The following is a 25,761-nucleotide window of genomic DNA, read 5'->3' on the forward strand; positions in this document are numbered from 1 at the left end:
TTTATCTGACTGCTCTCCTCTGTAAAAACTAGCATTAAGTAATTATTGAGAAAGTTGGAACTGTATTAATATTAATGAAATAATCCCTTATGTTTATATAGAATATAATAGTATGTAATGAACTTTGTATTATCTTATTATCTTGATTCTACATAGTATTTATTTCATAAGGGAATGAGCTGAAGGTTTATAATAGTTTAAGTGTAGAAGAAATAATGAGGGTAAGTTGTAATAAAACAAAAGATGGAAGGTTGCCAGAGGATTACCATTGCAGAGTTTTGTTTAGAACCAATGAAGTTCTTATTTGGCTACTTCATTGGTTCTCTTTCCATTATACTAAACATTTAGGTAACCAGAAACCTCAATATGCTTGGAATATTATAATTTAAATATATACCAATTGATTGGGCAGGGGCAGCTCTGGGTGTTGAACCCAGGGCCTGGCACATGCTAGGAAAAGAAGCTGTCACTGAGCTATACCCCAACCCTACAACTGAGGTATTAAATCCACTGGATATGCTAGTGTTCTGAACATATGTTAATAAAACAAATTTTTTTTTTAGAAAAATCAAAACATTTTACCCTGGAACCCAAATGACTCCATCAGGATTACAAATCATACCTGTGACATAAAACGTCATTATGCATTCATCATGTGTTCAGACAGGAAAAATTGAAGCAAGTGACAAGCTTGTGACTAGATTCATTTGGAAAGACATGGTGCCAGGAATAATATACAAAATATTTACATTACTCCCCCCATGATTCAGCAAAGAAATGTAATAGGATAAAGAAAGAAATCGTTGCTGAGCTGCACTGAACAGACAGGATATGAAATAAATCAATGAAAAAGTGGTGAAGAAAAAGATAAAAGAACAGAGTTCCAAAAAATGTATGTTTTATTAAACATTCTGTTCAAAAATATCCCACAAATAAATTATGCATTTAAACAGTTTTTCTAAGTTTGGAGAAGATAAGCAAGGCCAAATTTTCATTCAGTCATACCCAGATTAACCTTTATATATGACCCACTACAAATGGAATTTCAATATCATAGAGATTTAAAAATAAGAGTGGTTGTTTTGTACTATAAAATATATTAATGTTTTATTAAAATTGTAATTGAAACAAGGCATAGAAACACGATCCATGAGTATAAAATATTAGATTGAACATATGTAGAAAAGAAATCTATAACAGCCTATTCTGAAAGGATAATGTTTGCTCTAAAAGAAGTTGAAGAAACACTAGGTGCTTTCAATTTAATTCCCAAATATGTAGAACCAACATTCCAACCTTCAATTTACTCATTCAACAAATATCAATTAAGTCTTACTACTATGAATCCAATACAGTTCTAGGTCATCATTATTATCCAAGGGTGAGTAAAATATACTCCTTATTTTCAAGGAGATCATAGTCAAATAAGATAAATGACATTACACCAAACATTAAGTCACTAAAACAGAATAAGAAATAGTACAGTCCAATATAGAGAGTACAAAGGAAGGGCAGCTTTGTGAGACAGCTCATAAAAGACTGAAGCTACCAAAAAGACTAGAAAATATACTTGGAAATGTTACAAATTCATTGTAGTGCTATACCCAAAATAGTTGATCACACAAATCATTGCTCTCTCATAGAGTCTAAAATAAAAGGAGTTGCATAGAGCAAATATTTGCTGATGAGGTTGGGGACAGCTAGAGGTTTAGATTACAGGTAATTATAGATGAAGTATTCAACTGCTACTTGCTTCACCTCTCCCATTGTCTTACAATTATCTTCCTACCTGTACTGAAGCAATACTGTAAAAATTGACTATAATAACTTTTAGGCATTTTGAATTCTAAGAGAATCATTAGGAATTAAAAGAAAGATACTGAGGAAAGCTGCATTTCTGCTTAAATGTATTTTTTATTCCTCTTAGTTTTGCTACAAAGTTTTCTTGACCTTGCACTGTAGAGTTTCTATAATTCTTAATAAAGATGAGTTATATAGTAAAACTAGATTTATAGATTCCCCAAAAATAATTTATCTATGAGATTTTGAACCTGATTCTTTAATCTTAAACAAATAGAGATGATGACAAAAAACTTAAAAATGAATAATTGTATGACTAAATATAATTTCACTGTATCCTTTTGCTCCAAGTGGTCATTTCAGAAAATAGGATATTAAACATTAAAAGAAAAAAAGAATGAAAACAAAGAGGAGTTTATAAACATTTGGAATAATTTATGACATGTAATTAGCATGATTTTAATCAGGTTTTAGTCTCAGGTGAAGAGTGATTTTTCCCCTTGGCCTGATCTCACTACTTCTGGTGTGCACAGAGACACACATACATTTATAGATACTTTCTCTTGCAGAAACTCCTTTGATCATTTTACTTCTACCCAAAAGAATATCAGAGGAATCAGAATATTGTGTTTATAGTTTCACATCTACATCTTACAAGTTGAATGAATTTAGACTAATTAATCACCCTTCCTGGTGTTTTTTTTTTTAATTTTATAAAGATAAAAGTCTTGGATACCTCTCAGACTTATAGTCAACTTTATATTAGATAATTGGCATGAACAACACTTTGAAAACCCTGAGATGTTATTTGTTATTCAAAACAGAGGGTATTTGACCATGGTCACGAATGTTGTTGGCCAAAGAGTCTGAAAGGTTTGGCCATGCCCTGCAGAGTCAAACTTGGTAGGCTAGGCAGAATGTGTGGTAAGTAAAGAACATACACACACACATACACCCACACACCCACACTCAAACACATTCACACATATTTTTCAAACACAGTTTCACCCTGAATTTATAATATGTGGTAAACTATACACCACCTATTGGAACATTGTCTTCTGTTAATAACTTGGAGAAATATTAGCTGTTTAGGTCTAAAAAATCTTTTTATATATTATAAGAATATCATTGGTACTTGGTAACAGATTAGTGATCTTTTTGTATATATTAATAACAATGCATTAAATAAAAGTTCCATAATGGAATGTCTTTAAACTTACACATGCATATTTAGACCTGGTCCTGAATGGAATGCATTCATCTTAAGAGGGACTGCAAATATGTATGATGGATATTAGTCAGTTTCCAAATAAAAATGGAGACTGACTATTCAGAATAAAAAATCAGGATCCAGAGCTGGAATGAGATCAAACTTGACTAGAAACATCTGCCTTTGAACAATTCACTTTATTTCATCTGGCATATATTCTATTTAGAGAAGTTGTTTTTTAAAAGCCATTAAAAGACACGAGAATAATGCCATGGTGCTTGGGGTTGGGGAGCTCTTGATGTAATCACTGAGAATTATCTGAGCAATCAAGTAACCTAAAATGTACTCCATTGTACCATAACATCATGTAAGACATCAAAGCTAAAAAACTAAAAATTAACCTACAGTGTATGTAAACCCTCAGAGCCCTATTCAGTCATAAATGGATCAGAATCAAGACTTTTAAAAACAACTTCTATACATGGATTCTAACATACTTGTGTCATGTATTGTGCCTATGTCCTTCAGTATTATCCAGCTAATGTACCAATTATTACTGATTTACCTGTTATTTTCTAATCTTTAGAGTAGTACAAAGAGACAGAGATGAGGTTCGCATGGGAACCATATGCTGTTATTTCTTGTCTTTCATAAAACAATACACTATCAGAATTGCATCATCAACACTTAGTTATTCATCCATGCATGTATAGGTGGATACCAATGGAATGTGAAAATGACAAAACTGACCCACCAGCAATTAGACATGAATTATGTGTTGTTTTGTGATGAAGAAAGGAGACAAATTAAGTCATCTCTACTCTCACTTGGGCTACTTAGTTACCAAGGAACTCTTTGCTTTTGTAAAGAGACTGGTCAGGTTAAGGGCAGAGACTGACTTGGTCTTCCAAATATTTTGTTGACTAAATCTTGTTCTGAAGAGCACAAAGTAAAACTTACAAACTAGGGTAATTTTGTATTTATACTCTAGCTCTAAAAATAAAGATTCCAATCCAAAGGAAACTAGGTAGGAAACTAGTAAGTTTGAAGAGCATTAGTTTAACAAAAATAACAAATAGAAATAGCTTTGAGAAACAATAGTGTATAAAATAATTGGAAAAGTTGTACAGTTTGTGTTAATCCTTATAGCTAGGCATTAATCTCTACCATTGATCTCCTGCTTTCAGAAGCAAAGTTGACTGATGGTCCTAATTATTGACCCTATGGATTCATCACCTTATTTGCACCAAGGTCACTCTTCCCATAGGCTGGTCCCAGTCAATAACTTAGAATCACAGGAGTTCCCACTACTAGATTTTCCCAGTGGGTAAATTTATCAAGGACTTGTTACTATGCTGGGGATATAGCTCAGTGGTAGAGGACTTACCTAACATTTGTGAGACCCTTAGTTTCATTTCCAATATCACACATACACACACACACACACATACACAGAATTCCTACAGGTCTGGCTGATATTCTCTTGAACTGTGTTGCAGTCTTACTAACAAATCCTCTTTCCTGTTATCTCTTCTTCACAGGTGTCTGATCCATATCAAGGTTTGAAGGTTCTCTCTGTCTAATAAAACTTCTTTCCCTTTATCCTTCAAAGACAATTATTTCAATAAATCTATGACAAATCTTATCCAATCTTGTTGTCTTCTCAGAGGAACCTAATACAAATGGTACCAGGAGAGAGCTAATAAATAGGTAGTAATATGGAGCTTGAGGAATGGCTCACTCACCACCCAGTGGACAAATAAAATGTTATCCTGAGTGTTATGTGGGGTGTAGATAATTTATGGCACAAGGTGCCAGCTCAGATGACAATTTCACTGGAGGTGCACTGGGGAAATTTCCAGTGGAGAATACCCTTGCAGGGTACACCCTTGACTTAGGCATTTGTAAGCTAGAGGAAGAATATATCTATAAGAACCAAGGAGTAGACTGGTTCTTTTTCTTTGTTATAAGAAAATGCCTGAGTCTAGATAATTTATAAAGAAAAAATATATTTTGCTCATGGTGCTAGAGACCCAAGTATATTTGCTAACTTATTCTTACCTTTGGTGAGGGCATTCTGGCTATATCACAAAACAGCAGAAGGCATAATGGCAGGAATGCATGTGAGAAGGAGAGATCACATGATGAAACAGAAAACCAGGTAAATTCCGGAGGCAGGTTAACGTTTTATTTTGTACCAGGAATTGAACCCAAGGATGCTTAACCACTGAGCCACATCCCTAGCCCTATTTTTGTTTTTTTGAGGTAGGGTCTCACTAAGTTGCTTAGGGTGTCACTAAATTACTGAGGCTGACTTTGAACTTTCAATTCACCTGCTTCAGCCTCCCGAGCACCTGGGATTACAAGCATGTGCCAACATGCCCAGCAGGCTGACTCGTTTTATAACAACCCACTCCTATGGAAATTAATTGGGGTCCCACAAGAACTACATTAATCTCTTCCCAAGGCATTGAACCCAGTGACCTAATAACTAGCCACTAGACACCACTTCCCCAAAACACCACACTGGAGACCAAGCTTCTAGCACATGTTACCTTTGGGTAACACAGTTAAACTACATTCAAACCATAGAAACTGGCTATTTGTGTGTGTGTGTGGTAGTGTAAATTGAACCCAGGGGCACTCTATCACTAAGCTACACCCCCAAGTCCTTTTTATTTTTACTTCAAGACAGGGTTTTATTAAGTTTCCTGAGGCTGGCCTTGAACCTATAGTCCTGTTTCAACCTCCCAACTCACTGGGATTATGGGCATGTGCCACCATGCCTGAATCAGCAACTGGTTATTGCTAAACTGAAAGGCTAACCTGAAGATGGTTAATGATAAACAAAAGAAAATCAACAAACAATTAAAGGCTAAGGGTTAAAGCCACAGAATATCTTTGGTAGATGAATAAAATTCTTTGTTCTGCATTACAAGAGCAAACACAGCTGAGGAGTAAATACAGGATCTTATAGTCCATAGTCACAAATCTCTAGAGACATTTAGCCAGGACAGGTTTTTTATGCTTAGGTTATGGCACTAGGTAGAAAAACCTGGGATCTTCAAATGTCGGAGGGCATGTGAATGGATTCCCTTGTGATTCCTAACTTCTTAGAACTGGCAGAGGTGTTACTTCCTTTTCTACAAGAGATAGCACTTCCACTGTGTTGAAAGATGCAACTGACATCATAAGAACAAGCTTGAGACCACCAATATCTTTTCTGTGAATCATATTGAGGAAGATATTCTAAGGAAGTACACTGTGGGAAATGCAAAACATACTCATACAACACTGTTGGAAACCGAAGGCATAAGGCCTTAATCTAATGGAATCCCTCTAACAAGGGAGATTTCAGTCACAATAGTATTATTGTCACAAGTGTATCACAGAGAAATTACATTAAGCCAGTAAAACTAGGAATGTTTTAATCTGGTGGCATGAAGGTGGTTACCTACTCAAAATGTACACTGATTCGTCCATTATGCTGACATTTTAACAAACCCGTTAGTTACAAAATGCAAAGTTTTTTCCTAAAGGATGAAGCTGGTTATATGCAATATACAGAAATAAGCCACTGTGCAAAAGGTGTATGAAAAGGGACTCAAAATTACTAACATTCAGGGAAATGTAATCAAAACCACAATGAAATATCACCTCACACCTGTTAGAATGGCTATTTTCAAAAAGACAAAAGATTATTAGTAAGCAATTGGAAAAAAGAGAACATTTTATATACGACTGGTGGGAATGTTAAATGGTGAAAATTCTATGGAAAACTGAATGGAAGTTTCTTAAAAATTAAAAATAAAACTATTACATAATCCAGTAATCCCACCACTGTATATACACTGAAAGCAAATGAAATCAGTACATAGAAGAGATGTCTGCACTCCCATGTTCATTGCAGCCTTATTCACAAAACCATGGGACAGAAACAAAAGAAATTAAATATCTGGAGAAGGATGAATAGATTTAAAAATGACATATTTATAACATAAAGACTTATTTAGCCTTGAAAAGGAAATTCTGCCATTAGAAACAATGTGGATGAACTTTGAGACACTTATGCTAAGTGAAATAGAGGACACTATGGTAATTTAAAGTCAGACACAAAAAGACAAAAATACTGCATTATCTCACTTACATGTGGAATCTAAAATAGTCAAACTCATACAAGTAGACAGCAGAATTTTAGTGTCTAGGACTAGAGAGAGGTGGAGAAATGATGGACAAAGGGTACAAAGTTCCAGTTTTTCAAGATTAATATGTTCTGGAAAAATAATGTACAACATGGTGACTATAGTTAACAATACTGTATAACACTTTTGATAGTATGGCCATTTTGACAATATTAATTCTGCCTATCCAGGATCATGGGAGGTCTTTCCATCTTCTAAGGTCTTCTTCAATTTCTTTCTTTAGCATTCTGTAGTTTTTATTGTAGAGGTCTTTCGCCTCTTTTGTTAGATTGATTCCAAATTATTTTGTTTTTTTGAGGTTATTGTGATGGGAGTAGTTTTCCTACTTTCTCTTTTTGTAGATTCATCATTCATGTATAGGAACATGTTTGATTTATGGGTGTTGATTTTATATCCTGCTACCTTGCTGAATTCATTTATTCATTCTAGGAGATTTCTGGTAGAAATTTTTGGATCTTCTAAATAGAGAATCATGACCTCAGCAAATAGTGATAGTTTGAGTTCTTCTTTTCCTATTTGTATCCCTTTAATTTCTTTGGTCTAATTACTCTGTCTAGAGTTTCAAGGATGATGTTGAATAGAAGTGGTGAAAGAGGACATTTCTTGTTCCAGTTTTTAGAGGGAATGCTTTCAGTTTTTCTCCATTTAGAATGATGTTGGCCATGTGCTTAGCATAGAAAGCTTTTAAAATGTTCCTATTCCATTCCTACTATTCCTACTTCTCCTAGTGTTTTGAACATGAGGGGGGCTGTGTTTTGTCAAATGCTTTTTCTGCATCTATGGAGATGATCATATGATTCTTGTTTTTGTGTATTCACAGAACTAGAAAAAGCAATCATGAAATTCATTTGGAAAGTTAAGAGAACCAGAATGGCCAAAGAAATCCTTAGCAAGAAGAGTGAAGCAAGAGGCATCACAGTTCCAGACCTTAAACAATACTACAGAGCCATAGTAAAAAATAATGACATGGTATTGGCACCAAAACAGACATGTAGACCAGTGGTGCAGAATAGAAGACACAGAGACAAACCCACATAAATACAGTTATCCCATACTAGAAACTGGCACCAAAAACATTCACTGAAGGAAAGACAGTCTCTTCAAAAAATGGTGCTGGGAAAATTGGAAATCCACATGTAACAAAATGATATTAAACCCATATCTCTCACCATGCATGAAACTCAATTCAAAGTGTATTAAAAACTTAGGCACTAGAATAGAGGCCCTGTGCCTAATAGAAGATAAAGTAGACCCAAATCTTCACCATGTCAGCTTAGGATCTGACTTACTTAACAAGACTCCTCAAGTGCAAGAAATAAAATCAAGAATCAATAAAGGGGCGATCCAAGATGGCGGACTAGAGGGTGACTGCATCTCCAGTCGCTCCAGAACCCAGGAGTTAAGAAGGGGAGGCACTGAGAGACTCGGACTACAATAGAGCCACGGTGAGTCTGCCCACTGGGAAAGCTCGGCCCTGGTGGCAGGCCCAGATAGAGGTGGCTTATCGGAGCAGGGCAGGGCAGCTAGAATCTTCCACAGGCAGTCCCGCGCACTCTGCCGGTGGGCCCCTCCCACAGAGTCAGCTTCTCCAGGTTCTCGGAGCAGGCCCCCTAGTGAGAGTCTTTCTGATCAAAATAAGCTCCAAGTCCCGGAGCCAGTGCGGCATGCTCCGGCCCACAAGTGGCTTCAGGGACAAGGACAGGGCAGTCAGAGACTTCCCCAAGCAGTCCGGCCCCCTGCGGTGGGAGGCACCTTTCAAGGCTAGCTTCTCGGAGCAGACCGCCCAGTGAGAGCCTTTCTACATAGAGCCAGCCACAAGTCCCCAAGCCAATGGAGAGCTTCGATCGGCAAGCAGCCTCTGGGATCAGGGCAGGGCAGCCAGAGACTTCTCCACGTGTTTCAGCCCACTCCAGCCGCAGGCTCGTTCCATGGGGTGATCCAAGATGGCGGACTAGAGGGTGACTACATCTCCAGTTGCTCCAGAACCCAGGACTCAAGAAGGGGAGGCACTGAGAGACTTGGACAAAAATAGAGTCACGGGGTGAGTCTCCACCACTGGGCGAAACTTGGCCTGGGCGCCAGGCACAGATAGGGGTGGCTTATCATAGCAGGGTACGGCAGCTAGAGTCTTCCCAAGGTAGACTTCCACACTCCGGCGGTGGGCTCCCCCCACACGGCCAGCTGCACGGTGCAGGCCCCCAGTGAGAGCCTTTCTGCACAGAGCCCATTCCAAGCCCTGGAACCAGTAGGGGCTAGGGGCAGCTTTCTTCAAAAGCACTGCATTATCAAGTTCCTCCAAGACTTCAGGCTACTGAAGGCTGGGAGATGATACACTGGAAATCTACCGGGACACTATAAGTCAATAGAGGAAATCTGCAATATCTCAGAATCCCACTGACATCTGACCAATATGAGAAAACAAGGGAAGAAAATGTCCCAAACAAACCTAGATACTACATCAATAAAACCCAATGACAGCACAGCAGAAGAAATGTCAGAAAGGGAGTTCAGAATGTACATAATTAAAACAATCAGGGAAGCAAACGAGGAGATGAAAGAGCAAATGCAGGCATTGAATGATGAGATGAAAGAGCAAATGCAGGCATTAAATAATCGCACCAATCAACAGTTAAAAGACCAAATACGGGAAGCAAGAGATCATTTCAATAAAGAGTTAGAGATACTGAAAAAAAAAACAAACAAACTGAAATCCTTGAAATGAAGGAAACAATAAACCAAGTTAAAAACTCCATAGAAAGCATAACCAATAGGATAGAACACCTGGAAGACAGAACCTCAGACATTGAAGACAAATTATTTAATCTTGAAAACAAATTTGGCCAAACAGAGAATATAGTAAGAAATCATGAACACAATGTACAAGAATTATAGGATATCATGAAAAGGCCAAATTTAAGAATTATTGGGATTCAGGAAGGCTTAGAGAAACAAACCAAAGGAATGAACAATCTATTCAATGAAATAATATCAGAAAATTTCCCAAATATGAAGAATGAAATGGAAAACCAAGTACAAGAGGCTTATAGGACTCCAAATATACAAAATTACAACAGACCCACACCAAGGCACATTATTATGAAAATACATAACATACAAAATAAAGACAGAATTTTAAAGGCCGCGAGAGAAAAGAATCAAATTACATTCAGAGGGAAACCAATAAGAATATCAGCAGATTTTTCAATTCAGACCCTAAAAGCTAGAAGGGCCTGGAACAACATTTACCAAGCCCTGAAAGAAAACGGATGCCAACCAAGAATCTTATACCCAGCAAAACTTACCTTCAAATTTGACGATGAAATAAGAGCCTTCCATGATAAACAAAAGCTAAAGGAATTTGCAAAAAGAAAGCCAGCATTACAGAACATTCTCAGCAAAATATTCCATGAGGAAGAGATGAAAAACAACGATGCAAATCAGCAACAGGAGGCACTAGCCTAAAGGAATAGCCAAATAAAGGAGAAACCAAATCATGTCAAAAAACAAATATGAGTCAAATGACTGGGAATACAAATCATATCACAATAATAACCCTGAATGTTAATGGCCTGAACTCATTAATCAAAAGACAGACTGGCAGATTGGTTTAAAAAGAAAAATCCAACAATATGCTGCCTGCAAGAGACTCATCTCATACAAAGAGATACCCACAGACTAAAGGTGAAAGGATGGGGAAAAACATACCATGCACACAGACACAACAAAAAAGCTGGAGTACCATCCTCATTTCAGATAATGTGGACTTCAAGACAAAACTAGTCAGAAAGGAAAAAGAAGGACATTACATGCTGCTTAAGGGAAGCATAAATCAGCAAGACATAACAATCATAAATATCTATGCCCCAAACATTGGCTCATCCACGTACATCAAACAAATCCTTCTCAATTCCAGAAATCAAACAGACCACAACACAATAATACTAGGCGATTTTAACACACCTCTCTCACCACTGGATAGATCTTCCAAACAAAAATTGAATAAAGAATCCATAGATCTCAATAACACAATCAACAATTTAGACTTAACCAACATATATAGAATATACCATCCAACAAAGAACGAATACACCTTCTTCTCAGCAGCACATGGATCCTTCTCTAAAATAGACCATATTTTATGCCACAAAGCTACTGTTAGCAAATACAAGAAGATAGAGATACTACCTTGTACTCTATCAGATCATAATGGATTGAAATTAGAAATAAATGACAGAATAAAAAACAGAAACGTCTCCAATACCTGGAGATTAAATAATACACTATTATATGATGAATGGATAACAGAAGACATCAGGAGGGAAATAAAAAAATTCTTAGAAGTAAACGAGAACAAAGACACATCATATCAAAATCTCTGGGACACTATGAAAGCAGTACTTAGAGGAAGTTTTATTTCATGGGGCGCATTCAACAAAAGAAGTAGAAATCAACAAATAAACGACTTAACACTATAACTCAAAGCCCTAGAAAAAGAAGAGCAGACCAATACCAAAAGTAGTAGAAGACAGGAAACAGTTAAAATCAGAGCCAAAATCAACGAAATTGAAACAAAAGAAACAATTGGAAAAATTAACAAAATAAATAGTTGGTTCTTTGAAAAAATAAACAAAATTGATAAACCCTTAGCCATACTAACAAAGAGAAAGAGGAGAAAACTCAAATTACTAAAATTCGGAATGAACAAGGAAACATCACAACAGACACGAGTGAAATACAAAACATAATTAGAAGCTATTTTGAAAATCTATACTCCAATAAAACAGAAAACCTCGAAGACATCAACAAATTTCTAGAGACATATGAATTACCTAAATTGAACGAGGAGGACATACACAACTTAAATAAATCAATTTCAAGTAATGAAATAGAAGAGGTCATCAAAAGCCTACCAACAAAGAAAAGTCCAGGACCAGATGGGTTCTCAACCGAGTTCTACAAAACCTTTAAAGAAGAGGGTTTCAAGATGGTGGACTAGAGGGCGGCTGCATTTCATGTTGCTCAAGGATGCAGGATTCAAAAGAGGAGATAGTGAGAGACTTGGGACCAACTCAAAGCTGCCGGGTGATTCTCTCCCGTTGGGGAGGCGTCCCGGGTGCGGCGGTAGCCCTGGAACGCAGGGAACTTTGTGACGTGGAGTTGCCCAATGAGAAACCCCTTCCCCCACAGGAGCAGTAAACATGGACAACTGGGATCATCGTAGAGGAGGCGGCTCAGCACAGTGCTTGGACTCGGAGCAACCACTGGGGCTCCGGGTGGCTGCCTGAGGAGGAGCAGCATGGCGAGCTGTTTGGATGCAGAACGACCGCTTCTGAACACCGGGGGGGCTGCCCGGAGGAAGAGGAGGAACGTGGCGGGTCGCTTAGTCTAGGAGTGACTGCATCAGAGCTACAGGCGGTTGCCAGAGGAGGAGCTGCGTGGCGAGTTGTTTGGACTCAGAACGACCGCTTCTGAACACCGGGGGCTTGCCCGGAGGAAGAGGAGAAGTGCAGCGGGTCACTTGGTCTAGGAGTGACTGCATCAGAGCCACAGGTGGTTGCCAGAGGAGGAGGCGAGTGGTGAGTTGATTGGATTCAAAGTGACCACTCCTGAACACCTGGGGGGCTACCCCGAGGAGGAGAAGGAACAGGGTGGGTCACTTGGACTCGGAGTGACTGCCTAGGGCTACTGGCGGTTGGCAGGAGGAGGAGATGCGAAGTGAGTTGCTTGGACTCCTAGTGACTGTGTCGGAAACAGGGCAGCTGTCCAGAGGAGGAGGTGTGTGGTGGGTCTCTGGGTCTCGGAGCTATTATACGGGGCTCCAGGTGGCGGCTCAGAGGAGGGGCCACATAGTCAGGCGATTAGGTGCAGAGCAGGGTCCCAGAAGAGCCGCACAGAGACACGCCTAGGGGCGGAGCAGAGTTTCCAGGACTGCGGGCAGATTCTCTGAGGAGAGGCAGCCTAAGGAGACTCGTCTGTGAAGGGTGAGGCTCCCAGGCCCAGGAGGTAGGTCTGGGCCCCTGGGAATGTTGCAGAGGAAGACAGCCCAGCCCAGGCGGTAGTTGTAGATTGAGGGGAACCTCTAGGAGCAGAACTGACCAGCGAGACCTCCCCACTGGGTGAGTCTTCCCTGTCGGGTGAGGTTTTCCCACAAGGATAGTAAAACCAGAGACACAAGCACAAACAGGCCTTGCCTCAGCCTGCAGCCTAGTTCCCCTTTGGATGACCACTGGTCAACAAGTGGAGGCACCTCTGCCCACTATCAGGGAATATACACCACCTGAGGGTCACGATCCCTAGAGAGGCAGCTTCCTTGTGGAGCACCGCATTATCAACTTCCTCCAAGACTGCAGGCTACTGAAGGATAAGAGGGGATATACTAGCAATCTTCAGGGACATTATAAGTCAATAGAGGAAATCTGCAATATCTTAAGGACCCACTGATTCCTGAAAAATATGAGAAAACAAGGGAAGAAAATGCCCCAAACAAATCTAGATGTTACATCAATAATATCCAACGACAGCATGGCAGAAGAAATGACAGAAAGGGAGTTCAGAATGTACATAATTAAAATGATCAGGGAAGCAAACGATGAGATGAAAGAGCAAATGCAGGCATTGAATGATGAAATGAAAGAGAAAATGCAGGCATTGAATGATGAAAGAGCAAATGCAGGCATTGAATGATAGCACCAATTGACAGTTAAAAGAGCAAATACAGGAAGCAAAAGATCATTTCAATAAAGAGTTAGAGATATTGAAAAAAAACCAAACAGAAATCCTTGAAATGAAGGAAACAATAAACCAAATTAAGAAATCCATAGAAAGCACAACCAATAGGATAGAACACCTGGAAGACAGAACCTCGGATATTGAAGACAAAATATTTAACCTTGAAAACAAAGTCGAACAGAGAAGATGGTAAGAAATCATGAACAGAATCTCCAAGAACTATGGGATATCATGAAAAGGCCAAATCTGAGAATTATTGGGATTGAGGAAGGCTTAGAAAAACAGACCAAAGGAATGAACAATCTATTCAATGAAATAATATCAGAAAATTTCCCAACTCTGAAGAATGAAACGGAAAATCAAGTCCAAGAGGCTTATAGGACTCCAAATACACAAAATTACAACAGACCCACACCAAGGCACATTATAATGAAAATACCTAACATACAAAATAAAGACAGAATTTTAAAGGCTGTGAGAGAAAAGAACCAAATTACATTCAGGGGGAAACCAATACAGATATCAGCAGATTTTTCAATCCAGACCCTAAAAGCTAGAAGGGCCTGGAACAACATTTTTCAAGCTCTGAAAGAAAACGGATGCCAACCAGGAATCTTATACCCAGGAAAACTTACTTCAAATTTGATGATGAAATAAAATCATTCCATGATAAACAAAAGCTAAAGAATTTACAATAAGAAAGTCAGCATTACAGAACATTCTCAGCAAAATATTCCATGAGGAAGAGTTAAAACACAAAGAAGCAAATCAACAAAGGGAGGAATTATGCTAAAGGAACTATCAAATAAAGGAGGAACCAAATGTGGTCAAAAAAATAAATAAATAAATAAAATTTAAAAAATGAATCAAATGACTGGGAATACAAATCATATCTCAATAATAACCCTGAATATTAATGGCCTGAATTCATCAATCAAAAGACATAGACTGGCAGATTGGATTAAAAAGAAAGATCCAACAATATGTTGCCTGCAACAGACTCACCTCATAGAAAGAGATACCCATAGACTAAAGGTGAAAGGATGGGGAAAAACATACCATGCACATGGACTCAGCAAAAAAGCTGGAGTATCCATCCTCATTTCAGATAATGTGGACTTCAAGCCAAGTTAGTGAGAAGGGATAAAGAAGGACATTTCATACTGCTTAAGGGAAGCATAAATCAGCAAGATATAACAATCATAAACATCTATGCCCCAAACAGTGACTCATCCATGTATGTCAAACAAATCCTTCTCAATTTTAGAAACCAAATGGACCGTAACACAATAATACTAGGTGATTTTAACACGCCTCTCTCACCACTGGACAGATCTTCCAAACAAATATTGAACAAAGAAACCATAGATCTCAATAACACAATCAGTAATTTAGACTTAACAGACATTTATAGAATATACCATCCAAACAAGAGCAAATACACTTTCTTCTCAGCAGCACATGGATCCTTCTCTAAAATAGATCATATATTATGCCACAAAGCTAATGTCAGCAAATACAAGAAGATAGAGACACTACCTTGTATTCTATCAGATCATAATGGATTGAAGTTACAAATTAATGAAAGAGTAAAAAACAGAAACTACTCCAACACCTGGAGATTAAACAATATGCTATTATATGATGAATGGAAAACAGAAGATATTAGGAAGGAAATTAAAAAATTCTTAGAGGTAAATGAGAACAAAGAAACATCATATCAAAATCTCTGGGACACTATGAAAGCAGTGCTTAGAGGAAGATTTATTTCATGGAGCGCATTTAATAAAAGAAGTAAATCTCAACAAATAAACAACCTAACACTACAGCTCAAAGCCCTAGAAAAAGAAGAACAGACCAGGACCAAAAGTAGTAGAAGACAGGAAATAGTTAATCTCAGAGCTGAAATCAATGAAATTGAAAGAAAAGAAACAATACAAAAAATTGACAAAATAAATAGTTGGTTGTTCGAAAAAATAAACAAAATTGATAAAACTTTAGCCACACTAACAAAGAGAAGATGAGAGAAAACCCAAATTACTAAAATTCAGAATGAACAAGGAAATATCACAACAGACATGACTGAAATACAAAACATAATTAGAAGCTATTTTGAAAATCTATACTCCAACAAAATAGAAAATTTCGAAGACATCAACAGGTTTGTAGAGACATATGAATTGACGAAACTGAACGAGGAGGACATACACAATTTAAATAGACCAATTTCAAGTAATGAAACATATGAAGTCATCAAAGGCCTTCCAGGACAAGATGGGTTTTCAGACGAGTTCTACAAAACCTTTAAAGAAGAGCTCATTCAAATACTTCTCAACTTCTCGAAGTATTCCATAAAATAGAAGAGGAGGGAACCCTCCCAAACTTGTTCTATGAAGCCAATATCACCCTGATACCTAAACCAGACAGAGACACATCGAGGAAAGAAAATTTCAGACCAATATCCTTAATGAACATCGACGCAAAAATTCTCAACAAAATTTTAGCAAATCGCATACAAAAACATATTAAAAAGATAGTGCACCATGATCAAGTGGGTTTCATCCCAGGGATGCAAGGTTGGTTCAACATCAGGAAATCAATAAATGTAATTCACCATATCAATAGACTTAAAGTCAAGAATCACATGATTATTTCAATAGATGCAGAAAAAGCATTTGATAAAATACAGCACCCTTCATGCTCAAAACACTAGAAAAAATTGGGGTAGTGAGAACATTCCTTAACATTATAAAGGCCATCTATGCTAAGCCCATGGCTAATATCATTCTAAATGATGAAAAACTGAAAGCATTCCCCCTTAAAACTGGAACAAGGCAGGGATGCCCTCTTTCACCACTTCTTTTCAATATCGTCCTTGAAACTCTAGCCAGAGCAATTAGACAGACCAAAGAAATTAAAGGGATACGAATAGGAAAAGAAGAACTCAAACATTCCCTGTTTGCTGATGATATGATTATATACTTAGAGGAACGAGGAAATTCCACCAGAAAACTTTTAGAACTCATAAGTGAATTCAGTAAAGTAGCAGGATATAAGATCAATGCACATAAATCTAAGGCATTTTTATACATAAGCGATGAATCTTCAGAAAGAGAAATTAGGAAAACTACCCCATTCACAATAGCATCGAAAAAAATAAAATACTTGGGTATCAATCTCACAAAAGAGGTGAAAGACCTCTACAGTGAGAACTACAGAACACTAAAGAAAGAAATTAAAAAAACCTCAGAAGATGGAAAGATCTCCCATGTTCTTGGTTAGGAAGAATTAATATTGTCAAAATGGCCATACTACCAAAAGTGCTACACAGATTCAATGCAATTCCAATTAAAATCCCAATGATGTACCTTACAGAAATAGAGCAAGCAATTATGAAATTCATCTGGAAGAATAAAAAACCCAGAATAGCTAAAGCAATCCTTGGCAGAAAGAGTGAAGCAGGGGGTATCGCAATACCAGATCTTCAACTCTACTACAAAGCAATAGTAACAAAAACGGCATGGTATTGGTACCAAAATAGAAAGGTGGATCAATGGTACAGAATAGAGGACACAGACACAAACCCAAATAAATACAATTTTCTCATACTAGACAAAGGGGCCAAAAATATGCAATGGAGAAAAGATAGCCTCTTCAACAAATGGTGCTGGGAGAATTGGAAATCCATATGCAACAAAATGAAACTAAACCCATATCTCTCACCATGCACGAAACTAAACTCAAAATGGATTAAGGACCTCGGAATCAGACCAGAGACTGTGCATCTTATAGAAGAAAAAGTAGGTCCAGAGCTTCAACATGTCGGCTTAGGACCAGACTTCCTCAACAGGACTACCATAGCACAAGAAATAAAAGCAAGAATCAGTAACTGGGATAGATTCAAACTAAAAAGCTTTCTCTCAGCAAAGGAAACTATCACCAATGCAAAGAAAGAGCCTACAGAGTGGGAGAAATTCTTTGCCAATCATACTTCAGATAGAGCACTAATCTCCAGAATCTATAAAGAACTCAAAAAACTCTACACCAATAATGCAAATAATCCAATCGACAAATGGGCTAAGGAAATGAACAGACACTTCACAGAAGAAGATGTACAAGCAATCAACAGATATATGAAAAAATGTTCAACATCTCTAGTAATAAGGGAAATGCAAATCAAAACTACTGTAAGATTTCATCTCACCCCAATTAGAATGGTGATTATCAAGAACACAAGCAACAATAGGTGTTGGCGAGGATGTGGTGAAAAAGGAACACTCATACATTGCTGGTCGGGTTGCAAATTCGTGCAGCCACTCTGGAAAGCAGTGTGGAGATTCCTCAGAAAGCTTGGAATGGAAACACCATTTGACCCAGCTATCCCACTCCTTGGCCTATACCCAAAGGACTTAAAATCAGCATACTACAGAGATACAGCCACATCAATGTTCATAGCTGCTCAATTCACAATAGCCAGTTTATGGAACCAACCTAGATGCCCTTCAGTTGATGAATGGATAAAGAAACTGTGGCATATATATACAATGGATTTTACTCCGCAATGAAGAATGATAAAATTATGGCATTTGCAGGCAAATGGATGAAATTGGAGAATATCATGCTAAGTGAGATAAGCCAATCTCAAAAAACTAAAGGACAAATGATCTCGCTGAGAAGCGGATGAGGACATGTAATGGGGTGTGGGAGGTGTTAGCATTAGGTTTAGGGTTAGGTTTAGGGTTAGGGATAAGGAGTGTGGTAAGAATGAAGGAAAGAAGGACTGTATAGAGGGAAAGAGGGGTGGGAGGTGTGGGGGGGAAGGGAAAAAAAATAATGAATCAAACATCATTGCCCTATGTGAACCTATGATTACACAAATGGTATGCCTTGACTCCATGTACAAATAGAGAAACAACGTATCCCATTTGTATACAATATAATAAAAAAAAAAGAATCAATAAAGAGGATGGATTCAAAGTAAAAAGCTTCCTCTCAGCAAAGCAAACAATCAATAACATGAAGTGAGAGCCTACAAAATGGGAGAAACTATTTACCACATGCACCTAATATAGAGCATTAATCTCCAGGATATATAAAGAAACCCAAAAAACTTAACACCAGGAAACCAAGTAACCCAATCAATAAATGGGCTAAGTAACGAACAGATACTTCACAGAAAACGAAATACAATTGATTAACAAATATATGAACAAAAAATGTTCAACATCTCCAGCAATTAGAAAAATGCAAATCAAAAATATTCTATGATTTCATCTCACTCCATTCAGAATAGCAATTATCAAAAATACAAGTAGCAATAAATGTTGTCGAGGATATGGGGAAAAAGGTACATTCATACATTGCTGGTGGGACTACAGATTGATGCAACCATTATGGAAAGCAGTATAGTGTCTTCAGAAAACTTGGAATGGAACCACCATTTGACTCAGTTATCCCACTCCTCAGTTTATACCTAAAGGTCTTAAAATCAGCATACTACAGTGAAGCGGCCACATCAATGTTTATAGCAGATCAACTCACAATATCTAAACCATGGAATCAACCTAGAAGCCTTTCAACAGATGAATGGATAAAGAAAATTTGGTATATATGCACATATATATACACAATGTAATATTACTCAGCCTTAAAGAAGAATGAAATGATGACATTTGCCAGTAAATGAATGGAGCAGGATATTATCATGCTAAGTGAAATAAACCAATCCCAAGAAACCAAAGGCTGGATGTTTTCTCTGATATGCAAATGCCAATTCACAATAAGTGGGGCTAGGGAAGAATAGATTTATTTTGGATAGGGCAGAGGGGAGTGAAGGGAGGGGACAGGGCATGGGGATAGGAAAGATAGTAGAATGAATCAGAAATTAATACCCTATGTGCATATCCTATGTGCATCACACATGACCGGTGTGATTCTACATCATGTACAACCAGATGAATGAAGTTATACTCCATTTATGTATGATGTGTCAAAGTGCATTCTACTATCATGTATAACTAATTAGGACAAATAAAAATAAAAATAAACAATACTGCATTGTATACTTGAAATTTGCTAAAAGAGTTTTTATTTTACCTGTTTTCCAACAAAAGACAGAAAGAAAAAAATAATCGTAACTATGTAAGGGGGGCATATATGTTGATTACGATGATCTTTTCAGAAAGGGAATGTAGATATGTCAAAATGTCAAGTTGTACATCTCAAATGCATAAAATTTTGTCAGTTATATCTCAATTGGTTGGGGAGAAAAGAAAGAACATGAAAAGGAAAACCACACAGAGCACGTATTCTTTAGCCTAGGCTTCTTGTCTTCAAAACTAGCTTATTATTCTAACTAGTGTTAAAATATCCAGTATGTATAAATGCTGTTATTTAATAACTTTACCCTTTGCCATCTACTGAATAAACATATTTCTGAAGAAAAAAAGAAATAAGGATTCACACAATCCTTATATTAGAATATGCTATATTATAACAATGGTGAAAAAGAGAAGGAATAAGGCTAGAACAGTAAGAAAGAACTAGATTGCACAAAGGTAGAGTTGTGTTTTATTGTCTTTTTTATTTTATTCTAAGTATGTTTTACAGAGAATCATTGAAGGATGTGGAGGAAGTGGCAAGTTAAGACAAGTAGAATGGAACAGTAGAATGCCTTGCTAAATAAATATAAAACATGTTTTCTTCTTACCTATCTTCCTCTCTGTTAATCTCCCTTGGTCTATAGAGTTTGGTCCTTATCTAAAAGTAATAGGAAGACACTGAAGATTTTTAAAGATGAGAATGATTCTTGTGCCCAACAGTTCCACTCATGTCTAATTTTCAAACCCATCCTTATCTTTTTTTCCCTCTTTTGAATACATTTTGTTTCATTGATATTCCATATAAAATGTGATTCCCAGAACAGAATTTTACAGTAAAAATCTAGGCTGACCAACTGCAGAGTAGAGTGGGACTATGGATTTCTTCAAACTGGACACTATATTTCTATCAAGCAGGCTAAGTTTTGATTTGCTTTGTTCAATAGCCTCCAAAAATGATTTTTTCTTTCATTTTCAATGGCTTGATCTGAATAAAAAATACCGAACTGGATAGAAGGAGCTATAATTTATCAACCTCAAATATTGAGGTATACAGACTTTACAGTAGTCCCCTAAATGTCATCCCCCTGGTGTTCTCCACTCCCACCCTCTACCCCAGCCCCTACTGTTTCCCTGAGGTTGAGATTTTGAATTTAGACTTTGGTTAGAGAAACTCCAACAGACTGACCTTGATTCATATGCAGATTCTGTTCCAAGGTTAGAGCTCTGTAAGCAGGATGGTTGCAAAATCCTCTCTGGAATAAAATTTTTAGGCATGTTTAATTTAAAACACTAAATATTTCATCTATAAAATGTGGATGGAAGAGCTCATATCTGGGCTTTTAGCTTCTTTTTCTTTTTCTGATAGTTAAGGAGCTGTGAATTTTAAGACCTCCAAGAAACTGGCAGAGGACATGACATGGGAAATTGCTGCAATGTTGATCCCTCCCATGGGACTATAGACTAGTAAGGATATGCTGATTACAAAAGTGCCAATAGGAAGAACTCTACTGGCCAACCTTCTACCCCAGAGCCTAAACAAAAGGATACAATGAGTGCATCAGTTAAGCTTTTTACAAAATTCAGCTTTATGTACATTAGCTGACTATGCACCATGGGGTAAACACTGTGTTTAGTTCTCAGAATGCAATGGGAAATGAAACAGCGAATGAGACATTGTCCTAGCACTTAAAGGTTTCTTAAAAGATCAATCCTCTTGCCCCCTCCCCACCACCTACTCTCTCTCTTTCACACAAATACACACACACACACACACACACACACACACACACACACACACACATGCACACAGGTTTGGTTTGATTTTGGTCAACACAATAGCTTCCCTAAAAACCCTGTTAAAAATGCCTTATCACCTTATGTGAACAGGATGTTCTATTGGTGTGTGCTCCCAAAATACTCCATCCCCAATGGCACTTTAACACACTAGTGTGAACAATCAACCGCATTTGTGCTCTAATAATAACCTTTTAAGGATGACAGCTTTGTGGTTGATACGTAGGTTACCATGATGGATTATTAGACAATGCTAGCCATCACGGCTGCTTGCAATATTTTAATGGATTGGAAAGGGTTTCACTTTCATTTTTTCTTGTCTATTTTTTTCTTCTTGAGAAACAACTTTAAGACTGAAAAAAATGCTTCAAAGACTTGAAATTAATAATCAGTGAAAACCATGTTTGAGTTGATGTGAACAACCTGTAGTCATATAGTTCTTATAAAATGCATTTATTTTATATAAGATTATTCCTCAAATTTATAACTGCTTATCATAGGACATCCAAGTTTATGTTAGCCAGCTAGTTATCAGTGACAGTAAATTCTGACCAGGTAATTTAACCAGGTAAATTTAAGTACTTCTGGAGACTGATACTTTTCAAGATATTTGAAGTTAGTCTCCTGATTTCTGTACTTCATTGTTTTGTGTTTGGGGGTCCAGTAAATGGGTATCTGTGCTACTAAGAAGCAGAACACCCCATCCATAATACTCCTGCTCATGCAAATTTTGATTAACTATACACACTTTACTCGTTTTCAACTCTGCAGGAAGGGAAAATACTTGCCTATCTTTTATGTCAGAGAATTAATACTACATATTTTGTCTGGTAAAATAATTTGAAGGTATAATAATAATCATGCTACTAACCAATAAGTACCCAATATATGGCAGGCACAATTCTAGGTCTTTATATAGACGTTCCCATGTTAATCACAACAGCTTTGTGAGGTAAATAGAAGCAAAGATATTGCATATTTATTTTTTGATATATCAATGTCATCAGATACAAAAGTGAGATTCAAGTCTACAGTCACTACCCACACACCCTATGTGAAAACCACCATATTCTCAGAGTCATTGAAATAAAGAAATGATTAGCCCAATGACAACCTGAATGCTGACATCTGTTAAAGTAGTCTACAAACAATATAGAGTTAGAGTTATAAGGAATAATAAAAAAGTATAAAACACATCCAATGCTACCAGAGTAAACTAAGATTTGAGAACTTTACTCAAGTTAGACAATATAAGAGTCATCTGTTGATGACTTTCCCTTTAAATAAGGGCTTATTTGGTCAGCTTATCTGAAGTTTGAACCAACTGTGCTGAAAGTTTTATATAGTCCTTGATATTTCATAATATTAGGATAAGGAGCATGGCTTCATGTACAGATATGTCTATGTTCAAGTAGACAGACCTCTTCTGAGTATGGACAATAAAAAGTTTGTATAAGGTATTAGCATGTACTTAAAATCTAGGTATATAAGAATAATTATTTGGACTGAACCAAAGAATATTGCATTGAAAATTATGTATGAATGATTGGTAGGACTTATGATGAAATTTGCAGAAAGAAAAATACATAATTTTTGTTACCCCAATGTTACCTTTAGGGAGCTCATTAATACCGTAAGACATCAAGGTCATACATTAGCTCTGAGGACATGTTGATTTTTAGGAGAAATTACCTCCTAAATGGCATTCATTCACATAAAACTTACCAACTTCATTTGAGACACCTATTATTCTCCATCACCTGACTGTAACTTGAGGAAATATGGGTGATACAGTTTATCAAGAGTATGAAGATTGCTACTTTCATAATTATGTTGTTATCAACCAAAAGTCATTGGTCCTCTATGAAATAATGACACTTCTTATATCTCTTTTTAGAATAAGTTAATAGTCTCTTTTTAACAATAGATATCATGAGTCATGAATAAATCTAGTTAAAGAAAAATACTTTTGCAGGGAGGGGAAAGAGTAGGATTATTTTCAAAGTTCTAGAAACTCTCACTTTTACAAAATATACCATTAGTGTGTCTCTCAGGGTGCACGTTGTGAGGTGCTGGAAATTCAGTAAGTTGGTCAAGCCATCTGATTTTGAAATTAAAATAATCATGAAATTAGCATTGGCATTCCAAGAATATAACAAGTGCTGAATTTTTGGGGGGGGGGGGGTACTGGGGATTGAACCCAGGGCCTTGTGCTTGTGAGGCAAGCACTCTACCAACTGAGCTATATCCCCAGCCCCAAGTGCTGAATTTTTAATCAAGTTTACTGGTTCTGTCATTGAGCTGGACCTCATCACACAGCCTTACTCATTTTAAAACAAACAGAATATCAGAATGGCTTCAATGCTGTTATATAAGTTTTTTTACTTTCTTAAAGGGAAAAGAAAAAAGAATTCACCATTTGCTTGTGTGTTCATTTTTTTATTCCTCAATTCTCATAAACTAGAAGGTAAAAGTAGAAGGATTTTCTTTCAAAGTAAAAAACAATAATATCTAATATTTATATATTGAGGTGGAATTTTATATCAGACACTGCCCATATAATCTTCCCAACAACCTTGTAAGGCAGGTACTGTTATTATCCATGTTTTACAGAAAAAAAAATGCAGAAGAGAAAAATAAATAAGGTTAAGTAGCTTACCCCAGATCAGAATCAGACCTTGAACTCAAACCCAAATTATACCACATCTTGAAATAAAGAATGGAATAAATCTCTATAGAATGAGGAAAGTAACTGAATTTTGCACTCTTGGGTCAATTTAAAATGAGAAAAACCGAGATTTTTTGCATGGGAATTATGTTGGCCAATGGGGTGTTTATGAAACCTGGACTATAAGTCTATTTGTATCCCCACTGTGCATCCCAGTTCCTGGAATATAACAGGTGCTCAAAAGATATTTGCCAAAGGACTGCCTGATTGCATGAATAAATTAATAAATGCCATACTGATTTTCAAAAACTAGTATCTGGGCTCTTGCAGGGTCAGACTTCAAACTCTTGCTCACAGTTTGGAGCAGAATAATTGAAATAGAAACACCAAAGGGGAATTTGCAGGAGTCTATAGGTAGGTTATGGAAGTTCTGAAGACCCTTAGTCAAGATATCAAAGATAAATACTGAAAACTGACTATGAAACTCATCCATTTGAGATGCAGACCTGGAGCTGCTAGATGAGCCTGCGGCCTTCTTTGCCAGATTTCATTTCTGTACTGGATAACTGATTCTAGCTTTAGTTTAGAGAAGAGCTGACCTTCCTAACTCTACCTATTGATTAAGATATTAAGGACAAACCCTTATGTTCAGCTGAGGATAGCATCATTATTTCATAAAGCTTCTTTTTTTTTCTTTTTGAAGTGATAAAAAAACAGCATAAACTGAACATTTACTGCAGGGAGATTTTTCTCCTCATTATTCAAGGATAATAAGTGACTAGGATGACGGGGTCAGCTATTCTCTAGCAACACAAAGCAATTTCTTAAAGTAGATCAAAATAAGTAGAAGGTATTCTCAGGTTTTGCTAGGCATGTGGTCACATCCCTGGTTGAAGACAGACTGAGTATATGCAGTAATGCCACAACCCCCATTTCCTTGTGATCAATAAATAGGGAACACAGATAATTCAGCAGAGTAAAATCAGTCTCTTTTTAGTCCCATACAATATGAGTCCCAGATTTACTGCTTTGGTATAATCTAGAGGGGAAAAGTCTTTTCAAACTAGTTAGTCATGAATGATGACTTTCATTCAGGAGGTGCTATGTTTCCACCCTGAAAAAAAATGCTTACACCACTGCTGCCCCAACCAGTGAGATAAAAAGGAGATAAAATTATTTCGAATGTGAATTGTTGGGAAAAATATTGTCTGAGAGCCTCCATTCAATTAACACAAGAATTGCGAATTTGAAGGC

The 25,761-nt window shown here is 37.1% G+C and overlaps 1 non-coding gene across 1 annotated transcript; it reads right to left on the reverse strand.

Annotated features, from left to right (window-relative positions):
• Window positions 1-24,018: 24,018 nt before the first annotated feature.
• Trnav-cac (transfer RNA valine (anticodon CAC)) lies at window positions 24,019-24,091 on the reverse strand. Its single transcript has one exon. It is a non-coding gene; the product is annotated as a tRNA-Val (tRNA).
• Window positions 24,092-25,761: the final 1,670 nt, after the last annotated feature.

The sequence above is a fragment of the Sciurus carolinensis genome, unplaced genomic scaffold (assembly GCF_902686445.1).
Source record: "Sciurus carolinensis unplaced genomic scaffold, mSciCar1.2, whole genome shotgun sequence".
Lineage (NCBI taxonomy): Eukaryota > Metazoa > Chordata > Mammalia > Rodentia > Sciuridae > Sciurus > Sciurus carolinensis.